Source organism: Balaenoptera physalus (assembly GCF_965194825.1).
Source record: "Balaenoptera physalus genome assembly, chromosome: 1".
NCBI lineage: Eukaryota > Metazoa > Chordata > Mammalia > Artiodactyla > Balaenopteridae > Balaenoptera > Balaenoptera physalus.
Genome location: NC_138882.1, coordinates 112,775,159 through 112,791,905, shown reverse-complemented (window position 1 = coordinate 112,791,905; position 16,747 = coordinate 112,775,159). Strand labels below are relative to the sequence as shown.

At 42.5% G+C, this 16,747-nt stretch overlaps 1 pseudogene across 1 annotated transcript; it reads right to left on the bottom strand.

Annotated features, from left to right (window-relative positions):
• Positions 1 to 69: 69 nt before the first annotated feature.
• LOC309636527 (small integral membrane protein 30 pseudogene) lies at positions 70 to 15,166 on the bottom strand (annotated as a pseudogene). The gene is made up of 2 exons (XR_014268718.1): positions 13,624 to 15,166; positions 70 to 6,356 (listed from the first exon to the last, which is right to left on the bottom strand). The product of XR_014268718.1 is annotated as a small integral membrane protein 30 pseudogene (transcript).
• Between the last annotated feature and the right edge of the window lie 1,581 nt (positions 15,167 to 16,747).

Here is a 16,747-nt window from a genome sequence, read left to right as displayed (position 1 = left end):
TTTGCCATGCCACGTTGCTGAGCATCTCCCCCGTGCCCTGGAATGCGATGGGGAACGTCTCACCACTGACCTGCTGTGTTTCTAGGGGTAGTTTGCATCCTGAGAATGACTGATTAGGTCCTTGGGATACCGTTCCATTACCATCCCAAGTAGAGTCTTGATTTCTTCTACTGCTTTTCTTCTTTTCCTCATTGATCAGCCAGAAAAAAAGGAAGAATAAAAGCAAAGTACATAAACATATTCTACCCCTTTTTAACTGTGTTAAAAAATTCCATCTCCTCTTCTGGCTTTCTTTCCTCTGCCCAATCTTAAAAGTTCGTGTTCCCCAAGGTTGTCTCTTCTGAACTTTGGCTTCTGCCTCCCCTCACTCGTTGGGTGTTCCTTGGTGACTTAATCCAATCTCAATTACTGAAAAGGATGATTCAATCCAGGCAGCCCCAGACCCATGTATTCACCTACCAGCTGGACATCTGGACACACTGGAATATCCCAGAGGCTCCCAATGCTCATTACACCCTCATCTACATTCATTATCTATTTCTTTAAACCTCAATTAATGGGAGTCATTCTAGTCATTTTATTCCTCACCTTCCAACCAATTCTAGTGATTCCACTTATTTCAGTTATCCACTGCTGCCTACCACAATGCCCACAAACTTAGTGGCCTAAAACAACAACGATTTACTATTTCTCATAATTCTATGGTTTGGCTGGGAAATCCTCTTCTGTTTCTCCTGGGCTCGTTACACTGCCTGCAGAGAGCTAGAGAATGAGCCGGCTGGGAGGTCCAAGTGGCCTCACTCACAAGTCTGGCAGTTGGTGTCGGGGGCTGGTTGTTGGCCAGAGAGCCTCAGCTCTTCCCCACCTGGCTTCTCGTTCTCCATTAGGCTAGATTGGCTCCCTCGTATCGGAGTCTCAGGGCAACGCTCCAAACAAGCAGCAGCTACGATGCAGGTTAGGCCTAAATTTCAGAACTCTCATGTCACATCTTCTGCATTTTATTTGTCAACCCAAATCCCAAGGCCAACCCAGATTCAAGGAGGCAGAAAAATGGACTCCACTTCTCAGCGGGAGAAGCAGCAAAGTCACATTGCAAAGGAGCATACATACTGAGACGGGAGGAATTTGTGGGCATTAAACAAGCAACCACATGACCATACTAAGGATTATGGAATTTGTCCTATGTCAAGATCTATCACAATCTGACCAGCATTTAGGAAGATAACTCCGGTAGACTGTACATAATGAATTAGAAAGGCCAGAGATTAGAGGTAGAAAGTCCAGTAGGGAGTTTGTTGCAGGAGGCCAGGGAAGAAATGTGAGGGCATCGGTCATAGGGTAAGGATGGGGAGGGTGAATAGAAGGATGAGTGTAGAATTTCTGTAGCAGAATTCAGAGAGAGTTGAGTATTTACTATATGCTCAGTACTAGCATAGGTGATATAGAGAGATGAGATGGAAGATACTAGTAAAACAGAATCCAGCCAATGTAGAAGCACTTAAATGTTTGTATAAGTTGGAACTTAAAACATATTTAGGAAAAGGAAAAACCTAATGCAAAAAATTAGAGGTGGTAGTGAAGTGCACCCTCTTTTCTCCTTTTGATAACAGAAGCTTTCTCCTGGTAGACCCATTTGCATGTTTCAGATGGGACTGGTTAGCCTGTCTACATCCTCCCCCAAATACACATATCTTCCCACTCTGGGGGCACAAGGTCCAGCACTGGCCAGAGCAGTCCCCCACTCTGGCCATAGTACTGGTTCAGGGATGCACATATGTCCCAAACCTGGACGAGAAGCATCTGCCCCGGGATGGCCCACAGGCACTGTCTAGGAAGATTGTCTCTTTCTGCTGGGCTCGCCAAGCTGTGAGGACATGAGGCTGGAGCTGCCAATGCCATGTTGCTCATGAGGGATGGAAAGACTGAGCTCTAATGGTACACTTTTTGCTCCTGGATTCCAGCCATGCTTAAAACAGATGTAGCCAAGATTTCTCTTCTACACAAACCAAGAAACCCTCTTTTTGCTTAAGCCACTTTAAGTTGCACTTCTTTCACATGCAACTAAAAATGTTCTGACTAATATAAAGACAACTACAGATTGTACAATCAGGGGTCATGAAGATTCTGGTCTGTTACTTCTGTGCACTCCCCTCCATACCATCCTGCACACTTTTCACTACATTGTTCTTCTAAAATATTTTTTTTTATGCAAAAATATTCTGAGGATCTCCATTATTTATATACTACTTTGATTCAATTCAAACACAATCCAGATTTAATTTGCCTTTTTAAAAAAAGTCAATATTCTCCCTGGTGTTCTCTCTAGTCAAATTGTTTTTCTGACTATTCCCCAAAAAATTACTTTCTCATTTCTGTCTCTGTTTTCTTACTCAAGCCTCCTATTCATCCTCTTTGGAATGTCCTCCCCATTCCCTCTGCCCATTCGGGACTTCCCTGGTGGCGCAATGGTTAAGAATCCGCCTGCCAGTGCAGGGGACATGGGTTCAATCCCTGGTCTGGGAAGATTCCCATATGTTGCAGAGCAACTAAGCCTGTGCACCACAACTACTGAGCTCGCGTGCCTCAACTAGAGCCCCCGAGCCACAACTACTGAAGCCCGCACCCCTGGAGCCCCTGCTCCGCAACAAGAGAAGCCACCGCAATGAGAAGCCGGCGCACCGCAACGAAGACTAGCCCCCGCTCGCCACAACTAGAGAAAGCCCACGCACAGCAACGAAGACCCATCGCAGCCAAAAAAAAAAAAAAGAAATCCCACTCATACTTAATGTCTCAGTTCAAGTACACATCTTCCATAAATGCTCTCTCTGAACATAACAGCCCAGGAGTCTTTCCTTCCTCTGAACACCCACTGTATTTACCTTCCGTCCTGCTCATTGCACATGTAATAATATGTTCTGCTTTCTGTTGTTATTTAAACTTGCTTTCCTTGTGAGATTTTAAATCTGTGAAAAGTCTAATGATGTGAGGTCCATCACTCAGGAAATTGACACAAGAGGCTCTGTGTCATCACAGAAGGAAACAAATTCACCAGAGAAAACACAAAAGGAATTAGAGTTGAGGTGGAGTAAATCTTCTTAAAAATACATACAAGAAAGTGAGCATTCACAAAGATGACTGTGGTAGCTACCAAATTCTTGCTTCCTTTTCTATAGTAGAGAGTTGTTGTCAGGAAGTAGCTTCCTGGTCAAGGACCACATTTCTCAACCTCATCATCCTTCTTGATGGAGTCATGTGACTAATGTCCAGCAGTGGAAAATGAGTGGAAATGATGTATGTCTCATCTGGCCAAGATGGTCAAGAAGATGTGCCTTCTCTACTCTCACTTTCCTTTCTGCTGGCTGGACATAGAGGACTCAAGCCTGGAGGAAAGTGGCTCATAGGATGAAAGAAGCCTGGGTCTCTGAATCACCACATAGTGGAAAACTGGCCCCTGACAAGGAGCCCTGGCATTGGGCAGCTCCCTGACTGAGCAAGACTTCAATTCTACTGTGTTCAGTCACTGAAATGTGCAGGATTGTTTGCTACAGCAGTGTATTCATCAGGGTTCTCCAGAAAAACAGAATCAGTAGGATGTGTGTATCTATCTGTTTACAGAGAGATTTATTTTAAGGAGCTGGCTCATGTGATTGTGGTAGATGGCAAGTTCAAAATCTGCTGGGTGGGCCAGCAGACTGAGACCTAGGAAGAGCCAACGCTGCAGTTCAAGTCCAAAGACCATATGCTCAGGGGTTCACTCTTGCTTGGGGAAGGTCAGATCTTTGTGCTAGTCAGGGCTTCAACGGATTAGATGAGGCTCATCCATATCACAGAGGGCAATCTGCTTTACATGGAAGCAACCAATTTAAATGTTAATCTCATCCAAAAATGCCCTCGCAGAAACACCCAGAATATTTGACCCCGTATCTGGACACCAGGGCCCAGCGAAGTTGACACATAAAATTAACCATCACAAGCAGCCAGTATTGCCTTAACTTACACCAAGATGTGCTGAGAATAGCGAGCCACCCATGCAGAAATGGCATATTTCTCATGCCCCTGCCTTCACTCAGAGGCTGTCCCTGCTCTGGTAGAGGAAGATGCGTTATTTTCAAAATATGCTGAAAACATCAAACTTTCTACAAAGGCATAATAAATTATTTGCAAAAGCACTGGAGAGTACACTATAATCATTACACCATAATCCATCATGTCTGCATCAGAAAAGATACAGTCACCTGAGTTTTAATAAACAATTTGTCTCTCTTCTTAGAATCAGGCACAGTGAAGATTATCACCAAGGCGCCTGCCCTACATGTCCATCTTCATCAGAACTAAGTAATGTGTTATTCTTGTGAAGAGTGGTTTTTCAAGTGAGATCACCCGACCCTTGTTGTTCACCATTGCGGATTTCATGACATGGTTCTTATTATGAAGCTTGTAAGGAGAGGAGAAAAACAGGACTGAAAAGAGGATTGCTGTACATCCATATCTCAGGAAATAACTTCCTTGCCTTCAACAGCAAAAAAAGATCACTCAAAAGCTGTCTCCCTGCTCCCCATTACATCTTATAAGAAAGAGCTGGAAGGGAATTGGTATTGTTTCTTAATGTTTACACAACACTACAGGTTGTGTAGCTCTGACAATAACATTGAAAAGTTTACTATACCCAACATTCTGGTCAATGCCACATAATGATCTAGGTAACTTACTACCTTCTGCCTGAAACCCATCCTAATCAACCCAGAGCTCCTTATTTCAACAGGCATGTATTCATTTATTTAACAAATATTGATTGAGCATCTACTATGGATATAGCACTGTATGAGGAAATATAAAGGATTCAAAGAAGTATAAGTTGTAGTCTCACACATCTCAATAAACTCTTACTATATAACCTCCATGTACAGTAACTTTGTGTGTGTGTGTATACATGTAAAGGATAAGGCTATTCTATTTTAACCATGTGTTCTGGAAGAAGGGGGCTCTTTTCTGGGTCTCCTCCCTTGAAGGCCATTCTATCTCTCTGGTCTTTGAACTGTAATGAAATTACACACTCACGGGTTTCCCTGGTGGCGCAGTGGTTGAGAATCTGCCTGCCAATGCAGGGGACACGGGTTCGAGCCCTGGTCTGGGAGAATCCCACATGCTGCGGAGCGGCTGGGCCCGTGAGCCACAGTTACTGAGCCTGCGCGTCTGGAGCCTGTGCTCTGCAACAAGAGAGGCCGCGATGGTGAGAGGCCCGCGCACCGCGATGAAGAGAGGCCCCCACTTGCCACAACTAGAGAAAGCCCTCGCACAGAAACGAAGACCCAACACAGCCATAAATAAATAAATTAATTAATTAATTAATTAATTAATTTAAAAAAATTACACACTCACGACATGGACAAGAGGGGACATGGAGACCCGTTCTTTTGTGGGGTCTGGGTGGGAGTGCCCAGCAGCCCGTGGCCCCTTATCCACTTCCCAGTGGCCCCTCCTCGATTCTAGAAGGACATCATGGCAGGTGTGGCATGAGGAGACAGCCTGTTCACTTGCTGACTTGCAAAGGGTGTTAGCAAAGAACCAGAGCTACTGCACTCCCAGACCACAGGGAAGGCCACCCCACAGACTCAGCTTGGTTGGTGCCCGTACAACCTGACTGCTGGAGACCAGATGCTGGAGCAAGAAGCCACCCGTCTGTTGCCTCCCTCCCCTCTTCTTCCTTTTATTTTCCTGTCATTACTTCTTGAAGCTCAGTGGGTCTTGTAACCATGAACCTGGAGCAGATCCTCCTTGTTTGGCACTGTGGCAGGGATACCCAGGCCTTCAGTGTGCAGGCCTGTCAGCCCGTCCAGCGTCTCTCATGCCTCAGGGAGGAGGGGGCCATTGGGAGGAGACTTCCTACCTCCCCATATGGTGCAGCTCTCGGTTTATTTATCAGACTGGAAAGTTTATACTGAAGTTTAGGTATTTTTGTTGAATTGAACCTTTAATAATTCCCCTGGCTAGGCTGCAATTCCAACATCTCAGCTTACCAGTCCTTGCTCTCGAATGAATTTACGTGCTGCCCCCTGCCCAGCCCCGCCCTCAACCCTGCTGAGCCTCAAAAGGGCAGGGCAGCCGGGAGGGCCTGGAGGAGGGTGGGATTCCCCCCTCCCCCCCACATAAACAAGGAAGTGAAGGAAGCTTCTGTACTCTTACAACGCCCAGCATGAAATGCTGTGAGTCTGAGCATTTATATTACTCACCTGGGATTAAGCATGAAAGGCTTTACTTTTTCAAATCAGTTAAGCATGAGCCTCCGCGATCTGTTTCAGGACTCCTGGTTATCCCTGTAATTATACTTCAGTGCATGCACTGGACGTTCTGAAAAGCTTTAATAAAACAACAACAATAATAGCAGCTACCGTTTATATCTATGCTCCTGGCAGGGCACCAGGTGCTTTAATGGGTACCTTTAACATTTCCAAGCATTCTCATTTTTATGGAAGAGATAACTGAGGCACAGAGAGGTAAAGTCAACAAAAACTTGCCCAAGGACATACAACAGGTCAGAGGTAGAAGCAGGATTCAAATGTCGGGCCTTCCGTTTTACCAAAGTTCTTTTAATCTACTCCGCTATCTCATAGGAAAAATGAAGTAAATCAAATTACACTTTAAACCTGCTGAGATTTGCTATCTATAGGATCTGGGGAATCCTTGCATCAAGTAAACAACAGTCTGTGTGTAAATCCAGACTTTATATACATACGTGTATAATACATAATTTTTGGCATGTTTAAGGTGAGCTGCAATGTTTGGTCATCCTATTTGGGACAGTAAAGATGTTTCAAGGTACACTAAAGAGGGCTTTGTTATTCCTTTGCAGATATTTATCGAGTTTTGCTCTGTGGGAATACAAAGGCAGGAACAGCAGAGGGTCCCTGTCCCCACAGAGTATATAGCTTTTGGCTTCCTGGAGTGCACAGCTCTTTACTACTGGGCTGCTTAGAAAGAGAACGTCCATTTTCCTTGTGGCAATAAGTCAATAGTTCAAAAAAATTTCTTTTCTACTTATCACAGTGATACATCTCACTGTAAAAGGGAAAAAAGCAAACATTACAAGAATATGAAATATACAAAGTTAGTTTCCAGTATTGCCAGCCCCAAAGGAACAACCAGAATTACAGATGAAAACCTTTCATATTTAAGTCTCTTTCTCCAAAGGGGAAACAGAGGATACAGGCTGGTACCTCGTCCCCTGACACAAGCAGCCCTGCAGGCTTTGTGGAGACTTTGTTTCTAGACAGCTCCTAAGCTTGGGGCAAGCAAAAACCCAGCTGAAAGTAAATACGAAACAAAACTCTGGCCAGAGGGTCCGACAAACGCTTTTTCCCCCCCTGCCTTGTTAATTTATTTCCATGAAAAGATGCCAAAGACATTTAAAATTGGGATTGTTCTAGAAAATCCAGGGTGGATGGCCACCAGATGTATATGGGGAATCAGGGCACACCACAGTAAGCACTCAACAGATGCCTGCTGAATGAAAGGAGCGAAAACTCTGTCCTGATATTTAGAAAATTAAACCAAAATAACCTTGAAATACAACATGCAAGACTTTACAGGTTTTATAGGTTTTCCATGTAACTCCCCCGCCCCACTTTTAAAAAAATACACAGCAAAGGTAAAAACAGCCAACCGTTTCTTGGCTGAATTTTAAAATTTTGCTTTCGGTTTCTGCCATTTCAGTTCCTGTATCACGCTCCGAGGTGCACTGAGGTGCAGCAAACCCCGGGGGTATCCAAGGCCGCTTGAAAAACTTTGACTGCAGCCCAGGCAGCAGGAGATACTAATAATGGGATGTCAACACAGTCCACACTCAGGAACCTCCGGGAGAAGAACCCAGAGATAACCCTGGGTCTGTGGTACAGAGCACTTTGTGAAAATGCCTGACTGCAAAAGGGTAGCACGGGTTTTACAAGGGCCACGAAGAAATGAATTTGAGTTAGTAAAACTTTTCATTGAGTGTTTACTGTGCTGCAATGTGCTTTACATCTATTACCTCACTTCATCTTCAAAACAACCCTCTGAAGAAATCACAACTATAATCCCCACCTTACAAATGAAACAAATGAGGCACAGAGAAGCTCTGTAACTTGACCAGGGTGGGGGGAAAAGGCAGAGACATGAGGTAAATGCAGGCAGCCTGGCCCCAGGCCTCAGCATTAAACCACTCTGCTACAGGGAACTAGATTCAATATCTTGTAATAACCTAGAATGGAAAGTAATCTGAAAAAGAATATATATACATATATATATGCATGTATGTATAACTGAATCGCTTTGCTGTACACGTGAAACTAACACAACATTGTAAATCAACTATACTTCAATTAAAAAAACCCATCAAGCCAAAAATTAATTAATTAATTGATTGATGAATTGATTGATTGATTAGCGGGACCAAAGGGGGAAAAAAAAGCCAACCCCACTCTGCTAGAGTGCCTGTCAGATGACAAAGAAACTTGATCGATTACTGCGTTGCTAAGTTTTAGGTGGTTTTTACCCCCCAAAACGTGAACAAAACATAACTGAAATGTAGACAATAACATTTTTTAAAGTTCTTATGCTTAAATCTATCATTTGTTCATTCTTTTCGGGTTTTTTTGTTTGTTTTGTGTTTTTGGCTACACCACGCAGCTTGTGGGATCTTATTTCCCTGACCAGGGATCAAACCCGTGCCCCCTGCGATGGAAGTGTGGAGTCCTAACCACTGGACCACCAGGGTATTCCCTGTTCATTCTTTTTGACAGCATTTATCGAGTCCCTACCATCTGTCGAGCAAATGTCCTAGCACCTGTCGGGAAAACAAAGGCGAATAAAGTGTAATCCCACCCAAGAGTGTTTCGAGTGAGTTTTGGAATCACACCTATGTAGGTTTGAATCTCAGTTCTGCTGCCTATGAGCTGTGGGACTTTAGGCAAGTTTCCCAACCTCTTTGAGTTCAGTTTCCTCGCATAGAAAAGAGGGATAGTAGCAGCTCTCTTACAAGGTTGCCGGGAAGAGTAAATGCGCTGAGGTGTGCAGGGTGCCAGCCGAGTGCCTGATACATCGTGCACACAGCAACCACTAGCCAGGCTCTGGCTCACACCCTTTCACCCTGTGAGGGAGGTGAGACTCACTAGACAAAACGAATGATGCCTTCCCTCTGGGACATCCCAGTGTGAGCCGTAGAAAACCACTGGGAAGCAAAACCTCAGGGTAGAGAATTCTTTTTTCTTTTTTTTTTTTTTTTGTACTTAAATTATGCAAGTAACAGATAATTACCTGATCAGGGAGAAAATTCAAATACACAGAAAGCTATACTCTAAAAAGTGACTGTCCTTCACTTCCCTAATTTTCTCTCCTCCACAGTATAACTTTAAATGAAGAAACTGATTTTAATGAAGTCAGTTTTAGAAATTGGTTTCTGGCCTGAGAACTGGAATGACAAAGTTCACGCTTAGCCCTTTGCTGTGTTCTTGTTATCAGTTATTCAGTGATAGGCAGGAGTATCTTTTTAGCTTTCACTACCGTAGTTCCTATCTGAGTTCCAGATATGTAATTGTGTTTTTACTGCATATTCTTTAATGGCATTGTATGCTAAGTCAATTGTTCTCACTTTAGTTTTTTGGATGAGATGCAGTGGAAAGCAGGCCTAGGAGTTAGAACACAGGACTAACTTTGTGACTGGCTGGCTCTGTGTTTTGGAGTGTCTTTGGTCCTATGTCCTCACCTGTTTAAAAAAAAAGAAAAGTGAAGGTGTCCACTTATAAACCTTCCATCTCTAAATTCCATGTTTCCACATCTGAGCTATTAACTTCTCTGTATGGTACTCACAGAAGAAGACAAAGAAAATATCCAATTGAAATAATTTTTCTTTTGCTGACTGCAAGCAGAATTAGCATATTTGTGCTTTGGCAAACTGTTACTCCTACGGTCTTTTGTTTTGACCCCAAAATGGTTTATTTTCTATCTCAAACTTATATTCAAATGATTATATCTGATTTATTTTGCATGTCGGCCTAACCACTAAGCATATGTCATCACATCACTTAATTTATAACAGAACATAAATTTGCTGTGTCGGCTCCTTTAGCTAAAATAGAAATCTAGTAACTTACAGTCATCCACAAAAGAATTCACAGTGACTACTAAATAACGATAACAATAGCCAAAAGACTCTGGAGAGAAATTTTAAAATTCAAGGCAGATTTCTGGAAAAAAATTATTTTCTTTAAAAAAATTTCCATTACTCTTCTTTTTTTCTGTCTTCTTTCTTGCATCCTGCTGCCTTCAGAGAAGGCTTTACACACACACACACACACCATTCATTTTCAGAGGAGTGGGATGATTGAATAGGCACAGAGGGAAAGGAGATAGGTTGTTTGTTTTTCCATTAAATTTCAAGCCTCAAATTGAAGAAAATATTTTAAAATAAATAAATAAGTCCTTAAAAAGCCTCAAAATCTTAAGTATAAGTTTTGTTGCCTTTTTCTGGGGGGTAACGGAAGCATTACAGAAAATCTAAAGAAAGCTATGGCCTCTCTTTCCAGAGAATGCATAGATAAATCTCAAAACTTGCAAACATTTCCATGGACCCCAGTTTAAAGATCCCTGGCTTAGTCATTGAAGAAAAAATTATTGAAAAATATTGTATGTATGGGACTTCCCTGGTGACACAGTGGTTAGTACTCCACGCTCCCAATGCAGGGGTCTCAGGTTTGATCCCTGGTCAGGGAACTAGATCCCACAAGCATGCCGCAACTAAGAGTTCGCATACCACAACTAAGGAGCCCACCTGCTGCAACCTAATAAATAAATAAAATGAATAAAATAAATATTAAAAAAAATTGGATGTATGATTATCAGATATATTACATAGGTAATAGTGGTAAGCTAAATCCTTAGTTTTCCAAAATATTTAATGCATAATTTGTGTATGGTGTAGATCAATTCCCATTTATTATCCAGTAAACTTATGAAAAAAATAATGTTTACAGGTTTGGTTAGACAAATCTGGGTTTTAGACCATTGTACCCCCTCTCTGGAACAGTAGAGGGAAAAGTAAGGAAATCTTTCCATTGTACTAACTTGTTTCTTTCTCAAAACTTGAATACACCTTTTAATACATGTTGCCTTAAATCTACACATTCAGTATCCTCTGTAAGCCAGGACTCACATGGTGACACTTTGATACTTTGTGTGGACATTCACCTCTAAGATACTGTTAGACAATAGAAGCAGCAACAAATCCATAAAAACCCTGACACTGAATAGGAATTGTCTTGATTATCATCAAGTTAGAACCTCCACAAATATCCCTGATGCTTGTAAGAATTCAGTGACTCCTGTTGCCCAAACCAGATCACTCTAGCCTATGTTGATAAGAAGAATGTGTTGGCAGCCCACCAAAGACGTGTTGCCACTTACCCCATTGTTTTTAGGACAGAAATAAAAACCTATCTTGGTTCTTTATGAATTCCTCCAGGGGTTCTCATTGATCTCCAGAGAGGCAGTCTTCTAAGAAGACTGCGTTCAAAAAAAAATTGTAACATATGGGAAGTTGTAGTAATAATTTGAAACATGGGTACATAAAGAGAAAACCAAAGAGAAAGACAAAAGAGACTCCACTGTAGGGACCTGGAGTAGCTTTATTAAGCCCATGAGTTGGAAGCATGTTGAGAAGCAGACAAATTACTTCCATAATCAGTATCCTGAATAAGCTTTTTCCATCCAAAAAAGGCCTTTGAGAGGTGACTAGGTCATGAGGCTGGAGCCCTGTGAATGGGATGAGTGCCCTAATAAAAGAGACCCCAGAGAGCTCTCTTGTCCCTTCCACTACGTGAGGTTATGTCCAGAACACGGACGCCTATGAACCAGGAAACAGCTCACACCAGACACCAAATCTTCAGGCACCTTGATTTTGGACTTCCTAGCCTCCTGGAATGTGAGAAGTAAGTGTATGTTGTTTATAAGCCACCCAGTCTATGATATTTTTTCATAGCCGCTCGAATGGACTAGGACAGAAAACATGGCAAAAATGGAACAGGCATATAGGTTCTAATGCCCATCAATATTCTCAACAATGCCACACTTTGGGTAAGAGAAGATGAGAAGGGGCAAGATGGTGCAGTAAGCACAGAGGCTAAAAGCACAGCATCTCAAGTCAGGCACGTCTGGCTCTGAATCCTCAAGCTGCTGCCCACTGACTTCAGGTAAGTCAACGAATGTCCCTCACTTTCTTCATCAAGGAAAGGGGAATAATAATAGTACCTATTGTTCATGGTTGTGAGGGTTCAATGTAAGTGCTAAGTGCTAGGGGCAACGTGAGTACCTAAAACATGCTTGTTAAAATTATCAGACACTATTATGAATTTAATTTCATTGAATCATAGAATTCTTTTAAATAAAAACTGAGCTTGGAGTCCTTTGAGAGCAAGTGCTTACTTCTCATTTTATATGTTAACATTAAAATAAATTATTAGTAATTAAATATTCCCTAGTCCCCCACCAGCTGCCTTTGGCTGGATGCAAATTTAAGATGCTGAGACCAGGTTAGATTACTCCATCTACTAAAGGAATAGAATGTATCAATAAGTTCTGCTGCCATATCCTCCAGCACCAGGAATAGTCCTGGCAAGTAGTAGGCACTTGGAATAGGGAGAAATCTTGAAGAGTATGGCTCGAGAAAGAAAGGGGCAAAAAGGTGTGTGTGTGTGTGTGTGTGTGTGTGTGTGTGTGTGTTTTAAAGGGAAAAGGAAACAGAAAAAGAGAATTTGGGAGGCTGGTAGAGGAATTTGGCAGAAAAAAGAAGTATTTAAAGGAAACTGTAAGGATGTTTTGCTGGTGATGTGTGATGCAACCCTCCTCCCCCTCATCTTCAGCAGAAATCAACATTGTCATTCAAAGCCTTTGGAATCATACTTAGGGTATTTTGGCAGGTGCCAAGGCAGTCACTGACCTCCAAGACAGTCCCTGGGCCCAGGAAGTTCTATTACATTTGTGTTGTATCTAGATCGGGGGTCCCCAACCCCTGGGCTATGGACCACTACTGGAGGAAGCACGGGCACATGAGGGATCTAGGTTGCGCGCTCCCTATGAGAATCTAATGCCTGATGATCTGAGGTGGAGCTGAGGCGGTGATGCTAGTGCTGGGGAGCGGCTGCAAATACAGATTATCATTAGCAGAGAGGTTTGACTGCACAGAGACCATAATAGATCAATTGCTTGCAGACTCAAATCAAAACCCTATCAGTGAGTGGCAAGTGACAATTAAGTGCATCTGGTGGCAGGCTTTACAGTGAGTTGATGTACTTCAATTGTACAGCTGCACCTGGTGGCAGGCTTTAAGTCAGAATCCGACACTTATTTTAGTCCGCACATGGCCCACCCATTATTTTATATACCACTTCCATCCGCCCCTCTTTCCTGCACTGCACACTTGTCTCAGGCACAGTTTTGGTAAGCCCACAGGCTAACCCTAGCCAAAATGAGTAAAAAACAAACGTTGCTGGAGAGCTTCTTTGAAAAGGGGGAAGACCCGATGATGAGACAGCAGAAGACTCTAAGACTGCCAACAGAAAGAAAGCTGCATTTAAAAGAAAATACCAAGAGTCTTACTTAAATTACGGGTTCATTGCAACAGGTGATTCACACTCTCCAAGCCCGCTTTGTATAATATGTGATGACTGGCTATCCAACGAAGCCATGAAATCTTCAAAACTGCTTTGCCACATGGAGACCAAGCACCCTACATTAAAAGACAAGGCTTTGGAGTTTTTCAAAAGAAAAAAAAAGTGAACACGAAGAAGATAAGCAATTATTGAAGGCCACCACATCATCAAATGTGTCTGCACTGAGAGTATCATTCTTTTTTTTTTTTTTAACATAATGGGTTTATATTTAATATAGTACTTCTCATCATGGAGATGTTAGCAGTTAATATAAAGATTTTTTTGTTTTTGTTAAACATTAAATCTCTTCTCCATTTCAATGTCAATATAAAGTATTTTTTTACATTAAATCTTTTCTCCATTTCAACGTTAGATACATCGAATACATTTTCTAAACTTTTTCCCCCACAAAGAGATAAGTTTTAATTTTTGACCAACTGTATTTAATATCTAGGTACAATATTAACTTGGGAGGTAACAAAACAAAAATGCATTAAAAATATGGAGAAAAGACTCCTCAATGATGCAGGAGGCAGTGATTATAACTAAACAGTGGCAATTTCCTAGGATTCTGGGCAAGAGTTTTCTTCTTCCTATTGAGAATTCTGAAACTATGAAATATTACTTCTGCAAAGTTCAGCCATCTCACTTCTTTGACCTTCTTTCTAACTAGCAAATGCAAATTACAGACGGCATTTTTCAGTGCATTATTTGTTGTGAAAAAAAGTTTTGTTTTCCATTTAACATAATATATCAGTTTGTTCCTATTTATAGGGAAATGACCAAGACTATGAAGCTACCCTATTTACTGTTTCTTGAGAACTTTCAGACACCAAAACTCAGTTCTGAACCTCAATAGCACAAAAGTTTTCAGGGCAAGGTTTGATTCAGGAGGCCCTTCAAAGTCACATCTGTCCATTTCTCTTTCGTGCATATACCCCCAAACAAGCACAAATGCCTGTCATGCTGAGAACCACACCTAACAAGAGAGCGATTGCATCTCCGGCTTCTACTGCTTCAACAACAGGCAGCACCAGAAGCAATGAAAAGAGGACTAGGAACAATTGTGTTGAAACTGAGATCATGATGTTGAGATCTTGAGGTGACTGGTTCTTAAAGGCTGAAGGTTCCAAAGAAAGCGGTTTTTGTTTAATTCTATCAGTTCAGGATGCTGAGGCTAAGAGGTTCCACGTGACAGTGCCTTCCAGGAAGCAGCCATTACAGGAATGAAAGCATCATTCTTAGTGGCTAACTGCATTGCTAAAGCTAAGAAGTCCTTCACTATTGGTGAAGAGTGGATCCTGCCTGCTCCTAAGGATGTTTGTCGTGAACTTTTAGGAGAGGCTGCAGTTCAAAAGGTGGTATGTGTTCCTCTTTCGGCTAGCACCATAACTAGATGAACTGATGCAATGGCAGAGGATATTGAGGCACAACTGTTAGAGAGGAAGTCTACCGATGTTGACAGCAAGGCAACAATGATTGTTTTTGTTCGATATATTTTTCAGGAAGATGCGCATGAGGATATGTTATGTGCATTTTTGTTGCCAACCAACACCACAGTTGCAGAACTATTCAAGTCTTTGAATGATTACATATCAGGAAAACTGAACCGGTCATTTTGTGTCGGTATATGCACGGACAGAGCAGCTGCCACGACTGGACGGCTTTCTGGTTTCACTATTCGGGTCGAAGAGGTGGCTTCTGAATGTGAGTCTACGCACTGTGTCGTCCATGGGGAAATGCTGGCTAGCCGAAAAATGTCACCTGAACTTAACAACGTTTTACAGGATGTGATTAAAATTATCGGGGCTTCCCTGGTGGCGCAGTTGTTGAGAATCTGCCTGCCAATGCAGGGGACACGGGTTCGAGCCCTGGTCCGGGAAGATCCCACATGCCGCGGAGCAACTAGGCCCGTGAGCCACAATTACTGAGCCTGCGTGTCTGGAGCCTGTGCTCCGCAACAAGAGAGGCCGCGATAGTGAGAGGCCCACACACCGCAATGAAGAGTGGCCCCCGCTCACCTCAACTAGAGAAAGCCCTCGCACAGAAACGAAGACCCAACACAGCCATAAATAAATAAATAAAAAATAAATTAAAAACAAAAAACAAAAAACAAAAATTATCAACCACATTAAAGCACATGCCCTTAATTCACGTCTGTTCACGCAGCTCTGTGAGGAGATGCACGCGGAGCACACACGTTTTCTCTTACACACAGAAGTGAGATGACTTTCTAAACGTAGATCACTGGCCAGAGTTTTTGAGTTTCGAGAGCTGCTGCAGAGATTTCTTTTAGAAAAAGTCACCACTGGCAGCACATTTCAGTGACACACAATGGGTCACAAACTTGCTTACTTGTGTGACATATTCAGCCTGCTCAACGAACTCAATCTGTCACTTCAAAGGAGAACGACAACTGTGTTCAAGTGGGGGGATAAAGTGGCTGCATTCAAAGCCAAACTGGAATTATGGGGGCAACGAGTGAACACTGGGATTTTTGACATCTTTCAAACATTAGCAGAGATTTTGAAAGAGACTGAACCAAGGCCTTCTTTCTCCCAGCTGGTGCATGATCACCTATCTCAGCTTTCAAAAGAGTCTGAGCATTGCTTCCCAACCACAAAAGAACCCCGAACTGGGAAGGAATGGATCCGCGACCCATTTGTGAATAAGCCGGGTGAATCGACTTTGTCCGTGCTAGAAGAGGATCGACTGCTTGAGATCGCAAATGACGGTGGCCTTAAAAGTATGTTTGAGACAACTTCAAATCCCCATACGTTCTGGATTAAAGTCAAGGTGGGATATCCTGATATTGCCACAAAAACACTGAAAAGCGTGCTTCCATTTCCAACATCCTATCTTTGTGAAGCAGGGTTTTCTGCAGTGACCGCAACCAAAACAAGATTACAGAGTAGAACGGACAGAAGCAACACACTTCGGGTGTCACTGTCTCCCATCACCCCGACATGGGACCATCTAGTTGCAGGAAAACAAGCTCAGGGCTCCCACTCTGCATTATGGTGAGTTGTATAATTATTTCATTATATACTACAATGTAATAATAATAGAAA